This window comes from Myotis myotis, unplaced genomic scaffold, assembly GCF_014108235.1.
Source record: "Myotis myotis isolate mMyoMyo1 unplaced genomic scaffold, mMyoMyo1.p scaffold_m19_p_1, whole genome shotgun sequence".
NCBI classification, from domain to species: domain Eukaryota; kingdom Metazoa; phylum Chordata; class Mammalia; order Chiroptera; family Vespertilionidae; genus Myotis; species Myotis myotis.
The window spans coordinates 59,216,144-59,233,271 of record NW_023416313.1 but is presented as its reverse complement, the minus strand read 5'-3'; the positions used below and the strand labels follow the sequence as shown (position 1 = coordinate 59,233,271).

The 17,128-nt window shown below is 43.4% G+C and overlaps 1 protein-coding gene across 6 annotated transcripts in view; it reads left to right on the top strand.

Moving 5' to 3' along the window:
* The window catches only part of ABCG2 (ATP binding cassette subfamily G member 2 (Junior blood group)), a 140,417-nt gene that overhangs the window by 75,657 nt on the left and 47,632 nt on the right, over positions 1–17,128 (top strand). The window contains exon 1 of one of the 6 annotated variants that reach the window (XM_036339329.1): positions 14,361–14,497. The exons of 4 other annotated variants lie outside the window; for them this stretch is intronic. The gene's annotated coding sequence lies outside the window, so the exon portion shown is untranslated. Of the gene's footprint in view, positions 1–14,360; positions 14,498–14,635; positions 14,938–17,128 lie in introns of those variants that run through there. One more of the 6 variants, XM_036339351.1, reaches the window with a different exon arrangement.

Here is a 17,128-nt window from a genome sequence, read left to right as displayed (position 1 = left end):
ATGCAGTTAACCAGAGGCTGTATTTGGAAGGTCTTAGACTGAATAGATTCTCTGTATAAGAAGAATTAGTGCTCATTTAACATGCTATGGGTTTTCTGATCCTCTCTTAGAGATTCGTTGTTTCTATTAGCATATTAAACATTTGATATGGATTATTTTTTTTAGTAATGTTCATAAACATCCCTCAGAAACTCACCTTGAGAAATATTGGCAAACATATAACCACAGACCAGATACACAGATACATTGACAGGGTCTCCTTGCTCAGTTGTGAAAAGTTAAGTTTGGCTCTTTGTTTCCCTTTTCTTTTTTTTTTAAAAAAATATATTTTTATTGATTTCAGAGAGGAAGGGAGAGGGAGAGAGAGATAGAAACATTAATGATGAGAGAGAATTATTGAATGGCTGCCTCCTGCATGGAGCTCACAACCCAGGCTGTGCCCTAACTGGGAATCAAACCATGACTATGGCAGGGATCAAGCCTGTAGCCAAGATACTGACCCTTGACAGGGACTGAAGCCGCAACCCTTCAGGCCGTGGGCCAACATTCTAACCACTGAGCAGCATCGGCTAGGGCAAATTATTTGTATTTTAATTTAGAAGGCAGTCTAATAGCATACTGTTTTATATTTTCCCAAGAACTTTGGTCCAATCATTTAAAATATCTATCTCAATGCTGTGGTTTGCTTATGTAGCCATATATATTATAATAATAAATGGTGTGTTAAGTTTTTACCTTTAATTGAAACTCTTCTTTCTTTTTAAAAAGGTAATCATAATAGTTATCCTGGGACTGGTTATAGATGCCATTTTCTATAATCTAAAAAGTGACCCCACGGGAATCCAGAGCAGGTAAGTACATTTGGATCTTGGTTTTGAGGACAACCTATTACTTTTTGTAAGGTTATAGAAATCCATTAGGAGTTTGAGTTTCAGGCAAGTATAGGATGAATTGAAGAGTAGAATAAGTCCGACTTGAAAGCTAGCTGTGTGGGAAGGTTAATTTTAATATTTGGTGTAAAATATACAGAGCATAAAGTCTGCCCTCCTATCCAGGTTTAGCTGAACAGTTCAGTGGTGCTAAGTGCATTCACATTGTTGTAAAACCATTGCCACCATCCAACTCCAGAATGTTTTTCATATTCTATTTTAGGATAGCTGCCGGGAGCCGGTCCATCCTTGCTGTTTCAAGGAACCTGGCATTAATGGCATACTGTTCTTAATATGTTTGCTCACCTTCTTGGCACTATGTGTTTTAACCAAGGTCACCTCTCTGAGAAAGGTTGTTTCCCCAGGTAGGGATTTTCCCCTGAAGTTAGGAAGGGAATAAAACCCCTTAACTAAGTGCCAGGCGGGTAATTAATCACTTTAACTACGAACAATCATGCTTAAGCTACATAATCTTTACTCCCTGGAATGGAGATAAGAAACGCCCTAACCTTTGGAATAGAGAGTGATAGGATTGGAATCAACTGGCATAAATACAGATGTAACAAGACAACAGGACACAGAACCTAGACACAGAACCTACACAGAACCTAGAGACAGAAGAACTTCGCTGGAGAGAACATGGCAAAAGATCCTGGACAGAAACTGGCCACAGAACCTAGAGACAGAACCTAGTGAGAGAACCTGGCTGAAGAACCTAGAGACAAAACCTGGCTACAGAACCTGGATAGAACATGGCAAGAGAACCTGACTAGAACCTGGTGACTGAACCTGGCTGGAGAACCTGGAGAACCTGGCTGGAGAACCTAGCAAGAGAACATGGACACAGAACCTGGCTGGAGATCCTGGCTAGAGATCCTGGCTAGGCTGCTGATCAACTAAACGCTGTCTCCGTGTCATATTCCTTCTTCGCCGACTCCGTCCACACCTTTGGGGACCCCTGGACCTGCTGGGGTTGGACCCCAGCAGATAGCGAGAAGCTAGAAAAATTCCAAGGCGGGAGAAATAGGGAAACTGAGACAAGAAAATGAAACGAGGCCAAACTGTTTGGCAGCCTGCAGCCGGCTTGTAAATCTCAAGCCCTATGGTCCCCCAACCAAGGATGCTGGAAGCAAGTGGTGACTACCTCTCCAAAGACAGCAGAGGAGGGAGGAGAGGGACGGGAGAATGCAGTCTTCTCTCATCCCACTCCCAGTCTTGGGGCTTGGCAAGATAAACCTGTAAGGTGCTTGTCACAAATTCCGGGATAGCCACAACCAAGTAAAAGGGGGACCTTGAAAATTAACTTGCACCAAGACATTCGGCAGAGGAATTTACACATCTATAGATGGAAAAGCGTATAAGGCAGAAACCCCCCACCCGACCGGCTCTTCGGATTAGCTTGAGATTTGCTTGCCATGCTCCTTCGATAAATCTGCATGTTTTACTTTCTTAATAAATGACTTTCTTAATGAATTCCCTTCAACAACGCAATAATCTGGAGTCACTCATTTGAATTCATTCATAGGCCAAGATAAGAATTGAGGTGGGGCCAGCCCTCTCCCGCTGACTCAGGGGGCTGTCCCATAACACCTCTCTGGTGTCTGTGTATTTAAAATATGCATTAGGATGCTTAAGGAGACATGAAGGGTATGGAGTGCCACCTTAAAACATTAGAGTCTATTAAGTTATTTAACAATAAAACTTAGGATATGGAAGGAATTTTACTATCTACTAGTTCAGAATCATTATGAACATTATTGTACTGTTAAGTGAAAGACTTAACAAATTGAGCTGAATGTTGCCTTCTCCCATGTGTCTGAAATTAGCTTTTCCTATGATATGAGGCTTTTGTGTGTGTGTGTCTAGAAAGTTGCATATCTGCTTGTGTAGTGGGCTTGGCTATTTTTAATTTATTACATTTAAAAAAACACTCTCTTAATTTTGTGTCATTTTAAATAATATATCACTTCATCCCTTTTAGTTTCTGCTCACATCCTCAGTGTTAGTTAAACTTTTTAGTTGTGCAGGGAACTGCAACACTGTTTCAGGAATTCTGGCATGCTGCTTTCATAAAATTTATTTATTTATTTATAAAATATGCTTTTATTGATTTTAGAGAGAGAGGAAGGGAGAGGGAGAGAAAGATAGAAATATGCATGAGAGAGAAACATCGATCGACTGCCTCCTGCATGCTCCTTATTGGGGACTGAGCCCACAACCTGGGCATGTGCCCTTGACCGGAATTGAACCCAAGACCCTTCAGTCCATAGGCCTGTTCTCCATCCACTGAGCCAAACTGGCTAGGGCATTTTCCTTGCCACTTTAATCTGAATAGTTGTTTAATGCTTGTCATGTGAGGAACAGTTCAGCAGATAGGAATTGATCTAAGAACGTGTAATTGACGCAGTGCTTTTCTTCCCCTTCTCTCACCGCAGAGCTGGGGTGCTCTTCTTCCTGACCACCAACCAGTGTTTCAGCAGCATGTCAGCTGTGGAGCTCTTTGTGGTGGAGAAGAAGCTCTTCACGTGAGTGTGGCTCTGTTTCGGGAAGGGCGCTGTCCAGTGTCAGGGCTGTTGGCCAGTCCAGAAGTTGGCCACGGATTGGTCCCTGGGATTACCAGTGTTCATTGAGAAAAAGCAGCCTGGGGCTGGGAGGGAAATCATGAGAGCAAGGGAAAAGGGAATGTAAAGATTAGGGTATAGCTGCAAAGACAAATGGCACAGAGAATGCAAGAGATAGAGGCTGTAAAGGATCTTTTGTTTTAGCAAATAAGAAGTCACGAGGACCTTCACATGAAAAGTTTGAGGAGCTCAGTAGAGAGAAAGTAGTGGGTTAATTTGTACATTGAAGGTAGGGAAGTAAAGTTGACAAAGAATATAGACCATGCTTAGCCCTCAGTGGAAGGGCGGATGCAAGAGGCAGAAGGCAGATGGTTTGTTTCTTGTGTTTTTCAAAGTGGGAAGAGATTTGCCCATAGTTACAAGCTGGAGGAAAGGAATTGTTAGGGAGGGAAAGAATGAAGATTGTGGAAGAGTTTGGACTCACCGGAGGAGGAGGTCAGGAAGAGGAGGGACCTAGGTCTTCCCTGGGGAGGATTTGATAATTGAACAGGCATGTATGGTTGGGAGGCATGATCATTGAAGGAAGAAGTGTCATGTGTTTTCATCACAAGATTGGGAGGCATGAGAAGGTTTAGGGACCTGAAGATGCCCTGGGGGCATGGAGAATAGCAGCACCACGTTCTTCATGGTCAGAGTGGGGAGAAAGCAAAGCCTGTGTGACCACTGAGATCATGGAAACCCAGAGTCAGAGGAGAGGGAGGAGAGGCAGAACGTTTACCTGGAGTGGGGTCCTAAGGGCTAAGTGGGCAGCATGGGGAGGCAATTCTAGACTGAGAAGAGGGGTCCTTGCACAGAGCTCTCGGGAACCAGGCCTCAGGGGAGGCGTGCACCTGAGATGCTGACTGGGTGAAGCTGTAGTTGTTAGACCCCTGCTGGCAGCAGAATGGATTAATCATCTGGCCTGTGTCTTCTTGAACTAATGTGGGATGAATTTTTGTGTTTGAGGCATGAATATATCAGTGGATACTACAGAGTGTCATCTTATTTCTTTGAGAAACTCCTATCTCATGTACTACCCCTGAGGATGTTAGCAAGTATTATACTTACTTGTATAACATACTTCTTGTGAGGTAAGTGATAAGATAGAAAGTATGTGTCTTTAGTCTCAGAGGGAAGCTAATTTCTTTTGGCAAGCATGATTTTGGTTCTTAAAACTATAAACCAAGCCACGAGATAAGGAAGCATCTGTCTATTGTGCACAGTATGAAGTAACTGTCCTCTAAGGTCATTTTTTTTGTGTGTCAAGATTTTATCAAAACTAACTTTTAACCCTTTTATAGTTTACTGAGTGATGGCATGTCATATACAGATGTGGAAAGAATTCATTAACATATTGAGATTGGCTGGCTGTCGTGGCTCAGGGGTTGAGTGTTGACCTATGAACCAGGAAGTCAGGGTTCGATTCCAGTCAGGCCATATGCCCGGGTTGTGGGCTCGATCCCCAGTAGAGGGCTGTGCTGGAGGCAGCTGATCAATGATTCTCTCTCATCATTGATGTTTCTGTCTCTCTCTCCCTCTCCTTCTCTGAAATCAATAAAAATATTTAAAAAATATTTGAGACTATGTTGGAAGAACTGGAGCTGGGATATTAATCACCCATTTATATTCGAGTGTGTGTGTGTGTATAGATAGGGAAAGATAGCAAATTTGGGGGCTTATTGGATAATAAAAATACTTGTTCAATACATGTAGACAGATTCATTTGTGCATTGTGTTTAGGCTTCTCTCCAAGCTTATAGTCTTGGAATTTCCGTATAGTTCACTGATATGCACATACAGATATCAGTAGTATATATGTGTATATTTGACAAAGCACTATAGGACAAGGTCCACTGATTGAAATTATGCCTCAATTTTACAAATAAGGGGTGTTTCTTAAAGAAGTAGGCATAGAACCAGACCCTCAGCTCCTGACCAGTGTTCTTATGGCTGCTCCAATACCTCCAGAGTGTATGACCCGCAATAGTGCCCCATTATAGTTATACACTAGTTTTGTGAAACTTCATTTAACCCCACCCTCAATCCCAAGCTCTGTGGTATTTGTCTCAGAGACCAGGCAGCACTCCCTCAGAGAGTGAAACGCCTGGAGGTCATGGGATCCTGATCTCCCAGTTTCTTCACTGTCACTGCTACAGCAAAGGGTGAGGAATGTGGTGATATCTCGGGGGAAAGCATGTGCTCTTGACAAGTTTCCTTTTTTAGAAAGAAGGCAGTAGAGTTCTGGCCAGGTGTGTAGCCTCCAGCCCCCCACCTCAGCACTCAGAAATTGGTAATAATTGCACAACAGGGAGCACAGGTGTTATGTTGTAAAGTGCTTATGCAGTGTATAAAAAAGAAAACTGAATCACTCTGTACACTTATATGGGGGGCAAGGAAATTGGTTGACTCAGGTTAGGTGGATAGAGGATGAATTTTTTCACGCTAATATTCATTTCTCCAAATATTATAGTGTTTGCACAATAAACAATCCCAAACACACAGGGAGCTAGGCGGTTAGATTAACCCCCTCTTTCCTTCCTAAGGATTGAAACCGGTGGTGGAGGCCTTCTTCATCATGATGTTTGCCCTTATTTTAGTGGCTTATGCAGCCAGTTCTATGGCACTGGCCATAGCAGCAGGTCAGAGTGTGGTATCCATAGCAACCCTTCTCATGACCATCTCCTTTGTGTTTATGATGGTGAGTAGGAACTGTGCTTCTCTGAGAAGCAATTATTTCCCCTCCTTCCTTCCCAAAAGTTTACCTGTCATGGAAAATCTGCTTTGAGGATTTTGTCAATGGCACTCTTAGCTTTAAGGAAGCCATATATTAAAATATAGCTTATATCAGAAAAATGTACCATATTTTTCTTTTTGTTGTTGTTAATCCTCACTAGAAAATGTTTTTTCCATTAGAGAGAGAGAGAGAGAGAGAGAGAGAGAGAGAGAGAGAGAGAGAGAGAGAAGAAGAAGAAGAAGAAGAAGAAGAAGAAGAAGAAGAGGAGAAGAAGAAGGAGGAGGAGGAGGAGGAGGAGGAGGAGGAGGAGGAGAGGAGGAGGAGGAGAGAAACATCAATGTGAGAGAGACACATGGACTGGTTGCCTCCCACACACGCCCCAACCAGGGGCAGGCAGCCGACCTGCAACCCAGGTACGTGCCCTTGACTTAGGATCGAACCCATGGCTCTTTGGTGCTGGCGCTGATGCTCTAATCATTGAGCCACAGCAGCCGGGGCTGTACCACCTTTTTCTTGACCTTACCCAGCCCTTTTGCTACTACTATAATGTAGTTACTACAACATTAATTAACATGCTACAATGGGAGGAGTAGTGCCCAGCCAGAGTGGCTCAGTTGTTCCTGTGCACCCAAAGGTTCCTGGTTGGATTCCCTGGGTTGCAGGGGTTAGATCCTCAGTCGGGCATATATGGAAGGCAGCCGATCCATATTCTTTCTCTCTCTCTCTCTCTCTCTCTCTCTCTCTCTCTCTCTCTCTCTCTCTCTCTCCTGTCCTCAGGCGAAGATTGGGAAAAAATGTTTCTTGGTGACATACAGTGAAACCTTGATGACAGGGAACTTCAAAGCCAGAAATATTTTGACTGGAAGATCCCCTCATAAAAAATGGCAGGTTCACTGCCTGGCTTCTGCGCTGGTGTTAGAGAACAGCTGGCTTATTTCCCAGCAGCTTAGATGGGTTGTTTGGATCAAATACTGTCCAAAAAGCTAAGCTCCATGAGAAATAGGACAGTGTGTGGCATGGGTAGTCTACTAGTATCTATCTTGGTTCCTCCTCTATTTTGAAAATGAGTGTTTTAAAAATAGCGAAAGATCCCAAAGCCCACAAATCCCCTCCTTTCTGGGTTCCTGACATTTGTTTATATCATACCTTTTTTTTTTTTTTTTTTTTACATTTCCCTAAATTTTTAAGGGTCATAGATGATTAACAGGTGAAGGGGACCAGTTAGCACATTTCCCCATACTACAATCAAGTAAACAGGAATGCTTACCCTATTTACTTAATACATAGGGTATTATGTCCTTTCTGTGAGAGTAGATGTCTCTAAAATTTTGTAGTTAGCCGAAACTCTTGCCAAAGTTTAATTTTCCATTTCTGAGTTTGAAAACTATCCAGTCTAAGTAGAATTGAAAAGTGATAAACCTATAGTTTCATCCAATCAATAAAATGTCCTTTAGTATATAAAACTATTTTGCTTGATAGGTTGGATGCTTTGATTTATTATTATTATTATTATTATTATATTACTAGAAGCCCAGTGCACGAATTCGTGCACCAGTGGGGTACCTCAGCCTGGCCTGCAGGATTAGGCCAAAACCGGCTCTCCAATATCCCTTGAGGGGTCCCAGATTGCAAGCGGGCACAGGCCAGGCCGGGTGACCCCATCAGTGTACAATTGGGGCCAGGGAGGAATGCAGGAGGTTGGCCAGCTGGGGAGGGACTGCGGGAGGGCTCCAAGGTGTGTCCAGCCCGTCTCGCTCAGTCCCAATCAGCCGGACCCCAGCAGCAACCTAACCTACCAGTCAGAGTGTCTGCCCCCTGATGGTCAGTGCACGTCATAGTGAGAGGTCAAGTGGCCTTAGCATATCATTAGCATATTACACTTTGATTGGCTGAACAGATGACTGGACAACCAGACACTTAGCATATTAGGCTTTTATTATATAGGATTAATGGATTACATATAGAACTTTTAAAATCACATGCAAAACTGTATTTTACTGAGAGATGTTACATATTAAAGCAGTTTGCTGGGTCAAGTTGAAGAATATGTATTTCCAACAGCATCAGTTCTTGTTATGCCCATATCTCATGGGAAGTGCCAGTTAGAAGTTTTGCATGAACCTCTTCTTATGTAGCCATCTCCTGCTGGAGCAGTCCTTCCTGGGGTCTCCATGGCAATACCACTTTTTGTAGCTTGAAATGAAGGTACTGGTTCTGTTTTATGCTGCACTTCACATTACACAGTACTAGTCCTAGGCTTTGGGTTATTTTAAGCATCCATTCTGAACTCCAAATTATTCCTAAAGTCATTTGGAAATGGAATGCAAACCCTGTGGGCCAGAAAGCTTACCGTGTTAAGGAAGTATAGAGGCCCACCAGGTGCTCAGGATACGTTCTGGTGTGTCCACTGGTGGGAACACAGTGGTTGCATCATTACAACAGTCAGGACCGTGAGCCCTCCATTGTGTGCTGTTACAGAGAGTAAAAGCCTTGACAATTAAGGATCTTCCCATTCAATGAAACATAGATATGTTGTCATTCCTTCACAGCCACAAACAGCCTCAGCTAAGAGGAATACACATGCAAAGAGGACATAGTAAGTCTTTAAAGTAGTGGAAAGAACCCAAAGGGTTCATTGCAGCATTATTTACAATAGCCAAGATATGGAAACAGCCCCCAGCTGCCGCTCGTCCTGGGCTAAGCCCTGAACCTGTCTCCAAGGCCCCCTTTACTCTGACTTTCCAGTGAACTACAGCAGCCCGGCCCTTCTCTCTCTCTGTCTCTTAACTGGCCCACTCCTCGTTTGGAGTAAATCTTCAATAAACCCCATTTTGCTTTAATTTTTGTTAACATTAACATTTTTTCTGTGTTGACAAAAAGAACCGAGGTCCCAGCTGGTAACCCCAATTGGTAACAAAAGGACGGAAGAAAAGTTTAACTCTAAAAGACATGTCTGTTCAAACCAAACTTAAACTAGTGTTAATACTAAATATTTGCCTAGAATGTGTGAGTTAGGACTGTAGAGCAATACAATCCTTAATGTCCATGTGTAAGCTTCCTGCCACAGGAGAACAAAAGAGCAGGACGAAAGCTTGCTGGACACCAGGAGTCAGCCCCTACAAGGAACTGAAACTGTCCTGAAGACACCTGGTGACACACCTGCATTCCACCCACATTCCGAGCCCACCGACTCAGCCCCAAGCCCACTGACAACACAAGCTGCATGTAAGGATGAAACTCCAGCTCCTGGGTGTTGCCATCATCTAGCCACAGCTGTGTCTCAGTGCTGTGCAGCCCTTCCCTTTATGTTTGTATGTTTCCCATAAAACGTACAAACAAAAACAGAACACAAAGGGATCAAAACATAAACACAATTACTAATAATTATAGAGAGACACAAGATTTTTTATTTGCCCTCACAATTTCTAAGGAGGCAGGGAAGGTTGGGGGTCAGGCATGGGATACTTTAGCTGCTTGTGTTTTAAAATACCCCTTTCTCAAATGTATGCACCCCTATGTTCATTGCAGCATTATTTACAATAGCCAGCATCTGGAAACAGCCCAAGTGCCCATCAGTAGATGAATGGATAAAAAAGTTGTGGTACAGCCCGGCTGGCATGTCTCAGTGGTTGAGTGTCGACCTATGAACCAGGAGGTCACAGTTAGATTCCCGGTCAGAGCACATGCCCAGGTTTCGGGCTCGATGCCCAGGTTGTGGTCTTGATCATCAGGGGGGTGTGCAGAAGGCAGCCAATCAATGATTCTCTCTCATCATTGATGTTTCTATCTCTCCCTCTCCCTTCCACTTTGGGGGAAAAAAAAAAAGTTGTGGTGTATTTACCCCACAATGCTACTCAGCCCAAGAAAAGAAGGAAATCTTTTTTTTTTTTTAAATATATTTTATTGATTTTTCACAGAGAGGAAGGGAGAGATATAGAAAGTTAGAAACATCGATGAGAAACATCAATCAGCTGCCTCCTGCACATCTCCCACTGGGGATGTGCCCGCAACCCAGGTACATGCCCTTGACCGGAATCGAACCCGGGACCCTTCAGTCCGCAGGCCGACGCTCTATCCACTGAGCCAAACCGGTTTCGGCAAGAAGGAAATCTTACCTTTTGCAACAGCATGGATAGAATGGATAGAACTGGAGATTATTATGTTAAGTGAAATAAGCCAGGCAGAGAAAGACAAATATCATATGATTTCTCTTATATGTGGAATCCAATGAACAAAATAAACTGTCAAACAAAATTGAAACAGAGGTATGGATGTAAGGAACAGACTGACAGCTGTCAGAGGGGAGGGGATGGAGAGACTGGGTGAGAGAAGGTGAGGGGATTAGCCAAAAAACATATATACATAACACACAGACACAGACAACAGTGTGGTGATAGTCCCAGGGAAAGGGGGTGGGGGCTAGGTGGAGATGGGCAAAGCGGGGGAAATGGAAAGAGACTTGGCTTGGGATGATGGGCGCACCATGCAGGGTGCAGATGATGTTTCATTGAGTTGTACACTTTAAGCCTGTATGGTGTTGTGAACCAATGCCAACCCAAGAAACTCATTTGTTTAAAAAAAGCAATAGAACATTTGAATAAATAAAAATACGCTTTTCTCAATTTTTTTTTTCCTTCAGTTTTCAATCCTCAAGCAGTTGTGAGCTGGGTTTGCATTTCTGATTACCTGGCAGGAAGACCTGCTGAGACCTTCAAAATAGCCTTGTCAGCCTTTGAAAAACCAGCTTCCAATTTGGCAAAATTCCTGATCAATTACTAAAACCTTTAAATTCTGTTGAAATATACCAATTTTTATAATCTTATATCTCAATAACCTCTGAACAATTTCCACCTTGTTGGGAAATTTCTGGGTTTTCCCTTCTGTTTCTTTTAATCCCTTGCTGTGTTAGAATCTATAAGACCCAAGTAGCAGAGATAGCAAATTCAAAAGGCTTAGCATTTGTATTTATTTTTGTCCCATTGTGTGTGTTTTTCTTCTTCGTGCTGGGCAATTGTACTTCCAATATTCTATTTTTCTCAATGCTCTAATTTTTTTTACAATATCTTCAACTATCTGAAGGTACATAGGAAGGGGTCTGAGTGGGTTTTGATTTTCTAATTTTTGTCCTTTCATCTTTTAAAAAAATTGTATTCATTAAATTGATTGGGGTGACATTGATCAACATGGACACATAGGTTTCAGATGTGAGTTTCTATGTTATAAGTTCTGTATATAAGACAAAAAATAGGTAGTCAGGATGGTGCATGCAGTTCTCCGGTCTTCCACTAAATGTGAGACACTTCCAGTCACAAACCTGCTAATCTGTGACAGCTCGAACAACAGGCTTACGGAAAGTCTGCAAGTCTGCGCTTGTGTTCTATCCCTATGGTATTTCCTTCTTATGACAAATAGCACAAGAGACATAGACAGAAAAAAAAAATGGCTTCCTCTGGGAGGAAAGATTCAATAAAGAAAACACAAGAGCCAGCAGGCCCAAGAAACTAGCTTCATAAATATTTTCTCTTGCCAATGTAAGTTTAGAAGAGAGAAAAATAATTCTCATCATTTCTAACTTGTCATTTTCAGGAAGGTTGAACCATTCAGATTTTTTTTTAAAGGATGACTCAGCCCCATATTGTTCTCTCATAACAACTGGTGTTTTGTGGGAGGGGCAGGGGATGTCTTGGAGTTTGACTTCCCCCAATTTAAATTGCTTTCAACCAATCAAGGCTGGGAAGTTGTTTCCGGTCGGTAGAATGCTGCTTCCTGGTGCCCATCCCCATTGGGTCACTGGCTACTTACTCTCTTATCTTCAGAGTGGAAAGCCAACCCTCAGAAGATAATTTCCAAAACAGCTTATAACCTTTGGAGCAAAAACCCAAACTAATTACATGGAATGGCCACCAGATGTCACTATGAGTTCAATGATCTCAGACAAAGAAAAAAAAATACAGGAGCATTAAAATTGAGGGTGTCCTTCAAAAACTCACCAGTGAGGTAATTCTCTCCTTCACATTTGTGGTACTGAATTGGTACTGACACGGTATCGGCATGAGGAAATAATTCCTCACCACCTCCTGGGCTGCCACCTTCTAATACTCTCCTGAAAGGTACTCTCTGGCACCGTAAAGCCCTGGGCTTCCACCAAAAGGCATGTGTTCCTAAGATCCAAGACTTTGGAGGTGCAGAAAGGGAGCACACTAGGAGTCCCATGAGCCCCAAGGGTATGTAGATGTCACACTTTGACCTTGACCCAAAGAGTAGCATTCCTCTCTCCTTCTCCAAAGTTTAGCCCCACATTAGGCACCAAATGTTAAGCACAAAGTTTACAGTTTTTAAGTAAAATTGGCTATGTGTATTAAAATTTTTTTTTACTGGAAATAACCTTATTTCTCAGCAATTCCCTTTCTGAAATTTATCTGGGAGTGTGCAATGACATTGCTATAAGGATGTTTTGTGAATAGGAAGCTTGGTTAATAATAAACATAATAAACAATAGAATACCATACAACCATTAAATATCAAGTTGTAGGAAGATATTGAGTGACAGGGAACCATGTTTGCAATAGAGCAGTTTACAAAATAATAATAGCTACCATTTATTTTGTGCCAACCAGTGAGAATGACTGTTCAGTGCTTTACACACATGATCTCATTTAATCTCTGTAACTACCTTGAGAGATTGTTTCCCCTGATCACCAATAACCACCTAAAGACTAAATAACTAGCTCAAGTTCAAATCTCCAGGGTGTAGGAGAGCCAGGATTCAGACACAGGCTATCTGACTCCGGAGATGTTGCCCTCCATCCCTGTGTTTTGTATATAAACTCACTTTGTTTTTAAAAGAAAGTATGTATACATAGACACAGACTAAAAGCTGATGAAGTTGATGAAGCTGATGGTATGTAGTTGATGGATTACAGGGAATTTTTATTTTCTTCTTGTTTGATATGTAATAAGAGAGAAAAAGATTAGTTAAAAGGAAAAGAAAATGTGGGAGTCCCAATACCCTGCTCTATAAAAAATGGTACCCTTTTCAGGTAAAATAATGGAGAGGTCATGAGGTGGAGGGTGGTGGGCCCTGGTCCAAGTAAGGCTGCCACCCATTTATCCTCTTAACTTTTTTTGTTTTAATATATTTTTTTATTGATTTCAGAGAGGGAGAGAGAGAAACATCAATGATGAGAGAGAATCATTAATCAGCTGCCTCCTGCACACCCCACACTGGGGATTGAGCCTGCAACCCAGGCATGTGCCCTGATCAGGAATGGAACTACAACCTACTGGTTCACAGGTCACTACTCAACCACTGGGCAACACTAGCTGGGCCATTTTCTTTAGTTTTATAATGCCTCCTGGAACTGTTTTCAGAATTTTTTTTCATCTTTAAAGTTTTATTCTGTAGAGGGTGTTTTTCAAATTTTCAAAGTTATTAAGAGCCAGCTCTGAAGAAATTTTCCCAACGTTGGCTTAAAATGACAAATATATGTGTATGTGACTTTGTAAGGGTCGTTAAACTGACTCAGAAATTTAATCCAAAAAAAACACCAACCCAATTTCATCCGAGTGTTTGGGGGCTTAATAGATATATAAATATACTTTTAAGTCATTTAAAAGTATACAGTATGGTGTTTTTAACATCCTAAAAACATTGTGTGTAAACCATTTTCTTATCTAGGCCTGTCTGAAATTTTCTTGTATGGGGTAAAGAATTAACAGCAATTCCTTGTGTTGCTTTAAACAATTTAACGAATATTATATATATATATATTTTTTGTAAATACAAACCAGAAACTACCTAGGTGCAAGTGCTAATTTCGCAGAGCAGCTGTAGCAGGTGAATTTTGGCATGGCCACCCACACCCAGAAAGCCTGATAACCAGCGCTTTTCCTGAATCTGCAAATCACTTTCTAGCTTTCCCTGTGATCAGTGTCATGCAAAGAAATGTTTATCACTGCACTGCGAAGCATTTAAACTATTCCCAGTCATATTTTCATTCCGAGGGTTTTGTCTCCATTTAGCACGCCCCCCTCCCCCCCGCCCCGCCCATAGATTTAGCTCCTGATCCCATTGGCCCTGGGGCACAGGAACCTAACTTCTCAGAAGCTCATTTATAGAGACCACCAGTTGCTCTGGATGCGCAGCGCGTGACACTGAAAAGGGCCCAGGCGTCCGCGTCCCCTGGTGGGTAGGCCGGGCCCCGGCGGTGACCAGATCCACCCGGGGAGACGAGGTATTGATGCGCTGGTGGCGTCCTGGGATTACCGGGCTCGTGGCCAACTGTCCATTTCCTACGCGCCCTGGACACAGAGTTTTCGGTTCGCCTCTGGGTGCTCTGGGGCAGTCGTGTCCGTGACCCGGGCCCACGGGCGGGTGTTGGGTCCAGTGCGGAACTCGGTACCTGCGGTACTCGGGGCGCGGGCTCCACCCCAAGCTTATCCAGCCGGGCAGGCGGCGCCACGCCTTCCGCCCTCCCGCGGGCGCGGACCCCGAGAGCCTGGGGCGCGAGGGAGGAGCCGCTGCCCGGGGCTGTCCCGGCCCAAGGCCGGAGCCCTGCCTTTTGAAGCTGTGTCTGTCGCCTTGGTCCCGCGCTCTTCTCCTCGCCATCCCAGCTCGCCGAGCGCTGCCCGTCGCTCCTGACCGCGACCGCGACCCCGGGCCGGCGCCTTGCGCGTGAGTGCGGGGCCCGCGGGGAGCGCGCGGGCGCCGTGGGGGGGGCTGCGGGTGGGGCTGTGAGCCCTGGTCCCGGGAGGTCGCCTCCTGCCCGGCTTTCCCGCCAGGGGCTGTGTCCCGAGTCTGTGGTTACAGACCGAGTCCCGAGCGCAGGAGGGGAGAGGGAGCCCAGGAGCGCCCACCAGAGAAGGGGAGCGGGGGTCCCTGGAAGGAGGCAGCCTGGAAAGGAGCCCGGAGAGTGTGGGACAGCTTCACGCGGGGGAGCAGGACAGATGCTTGGCGTCCTGGTGCAGTGGGACCTGCTTCCCCAGCGTGTGTAGGGACGGTCTGGCGGGCTCAGCTCTGCGGTTACATGAGTGACCTAGTGCTCTGCCTCTGAGCACAGGGACCCTGAGGTCCGAGCCCTGGAACTGCTGAGTGAGAGGAGACAGGCCTTTGGGATGCCAGTGGCTTGAAAGGTCCGTGGGTGTTGGAGGTACATTTGGTAGAAAATAGGAAACTGTTCAACTGAGATGACTAGGTTTTAATCGTCCCTCCCAGTTTTATTTGAATAGGAAATGCATACTGAAAATCCACACTGCTCTTTAGGAAAACGATGTGTTGGTGCAACAGATTGTGTGTGTGTGGTAGTGTGTGTTAAGGGCCGGTTGGTACAACTCTTGCCTTTCTCCAATTGTGTGGAGTTGATATTGGATAGATAAGACCGTGAGCATGGAAGTTACTACAAGGTGGGAGAAAAGTGTGTTAATATTAGTGCTTTAAAAGGGATTAGCAAAAATAAAATAAAATAAAATAAAAGGGATTAGCCAACATATTGCTTTGTTTTTTCACATCCAGGACATAGAGTTTTTTTCAGTACTTTGGATGATTTGCTAAAGAGTTACTGAGCTCCCTTGTGTAATTTTTCTGTGGATAGTTTAATGATTAACTTCAAAGAGTTAACCAATTTATTACAATACTGATTAAAAATAATACAGAAGAAATGAAAACCAAACAGAAAAATAGAAGATTGCAACCTAACTTATTTGCAAACAAAAAGGTTAGGTTGCAAATCTAGCAAACAATTAAAATTCCTCTCATGTTGCCAAGTTTTGTTGTCTTCGCTAATAGTGTTTCTATAAATAATTCCATTTTCAGATTCATAGTAATAAATATTTATTGGTCATCTTTGTTCCTGAACCTGGGCATTCAGCAAGAGCTCCACCCCCACCCTCAGGCAGCACGGTCTTTTGCATCAAGATAGTATTAAAACACACTTACACCCAAAGTCTATTTCTGCATTTATTTATTAAGCATCCATGAAGCAGTTGAGGTGAGCACAAGTATTACAAATAGAAAACACAGCTGGGAGTTACTGTGGGGAGCACATTAGAATGGACGTGAACAGATTGAAAGATCCTATGCAAGTTGCAACCCGAGGCCATCGGTCACACAGTTCAATGAGGGTAAAGGGGATACATACCAGGTCCTTAGGGAAGCATTCCCTGGCACTTACTTCTGAGGGAATGTTTTGCATCACAGAAGGATGTGGAGGAGACGGAACCATGGCAGTGGGAGAGTATCATGCGTGCCCATCTGATAGTGCAAGTAATGGTGCGTTTTCTAGGACTGCTTGCTGTAGCCATAGTTTTCTTTACTCTATGTGTTATGAAAAACACTTGTTGGATGCTAAGACCCTGGGCTCACGCATGGTGCTGTTGAATGGTTTGGCTTCCTTGGGGATAAATCTAGATTTTCTAGGGGGATAGGTGGATCTCATGTGCTTCAAATACTCGTATTTCTCTCTGTCAAGGATTTTTGATAGAAGTTTGGCAACAGTTGAAAGATATATCAAGTGGGGAGGTTTATCCTGTGTGTTTTTTTGTTTGTTTGTTTGTTTTACAAGCAAAAGAACGAGCTTTCAATGAGATCCATTTTATGTAATGCTAGCATTTATGAATGGCAAGTTTAAGACAATTTAATTGAAGTGATTACCTCTGTCTCCCTTTTTTAGAATCTTTTCCCTTGTACTATTTTCTTTTTTAAAAAATATTTATTTATTTATTTATTTATTTTTAATTAAATCTTTATTGTCCAGATTATTACATTTGTTCCTCTTTTTCCCCCCCATAACTCCCCTCCTCCCAGTTCCCACCCCACCCTCCGCCCTCATTCCCCACCCACTGTCCTCATCCATAGGTGCACGATTTTT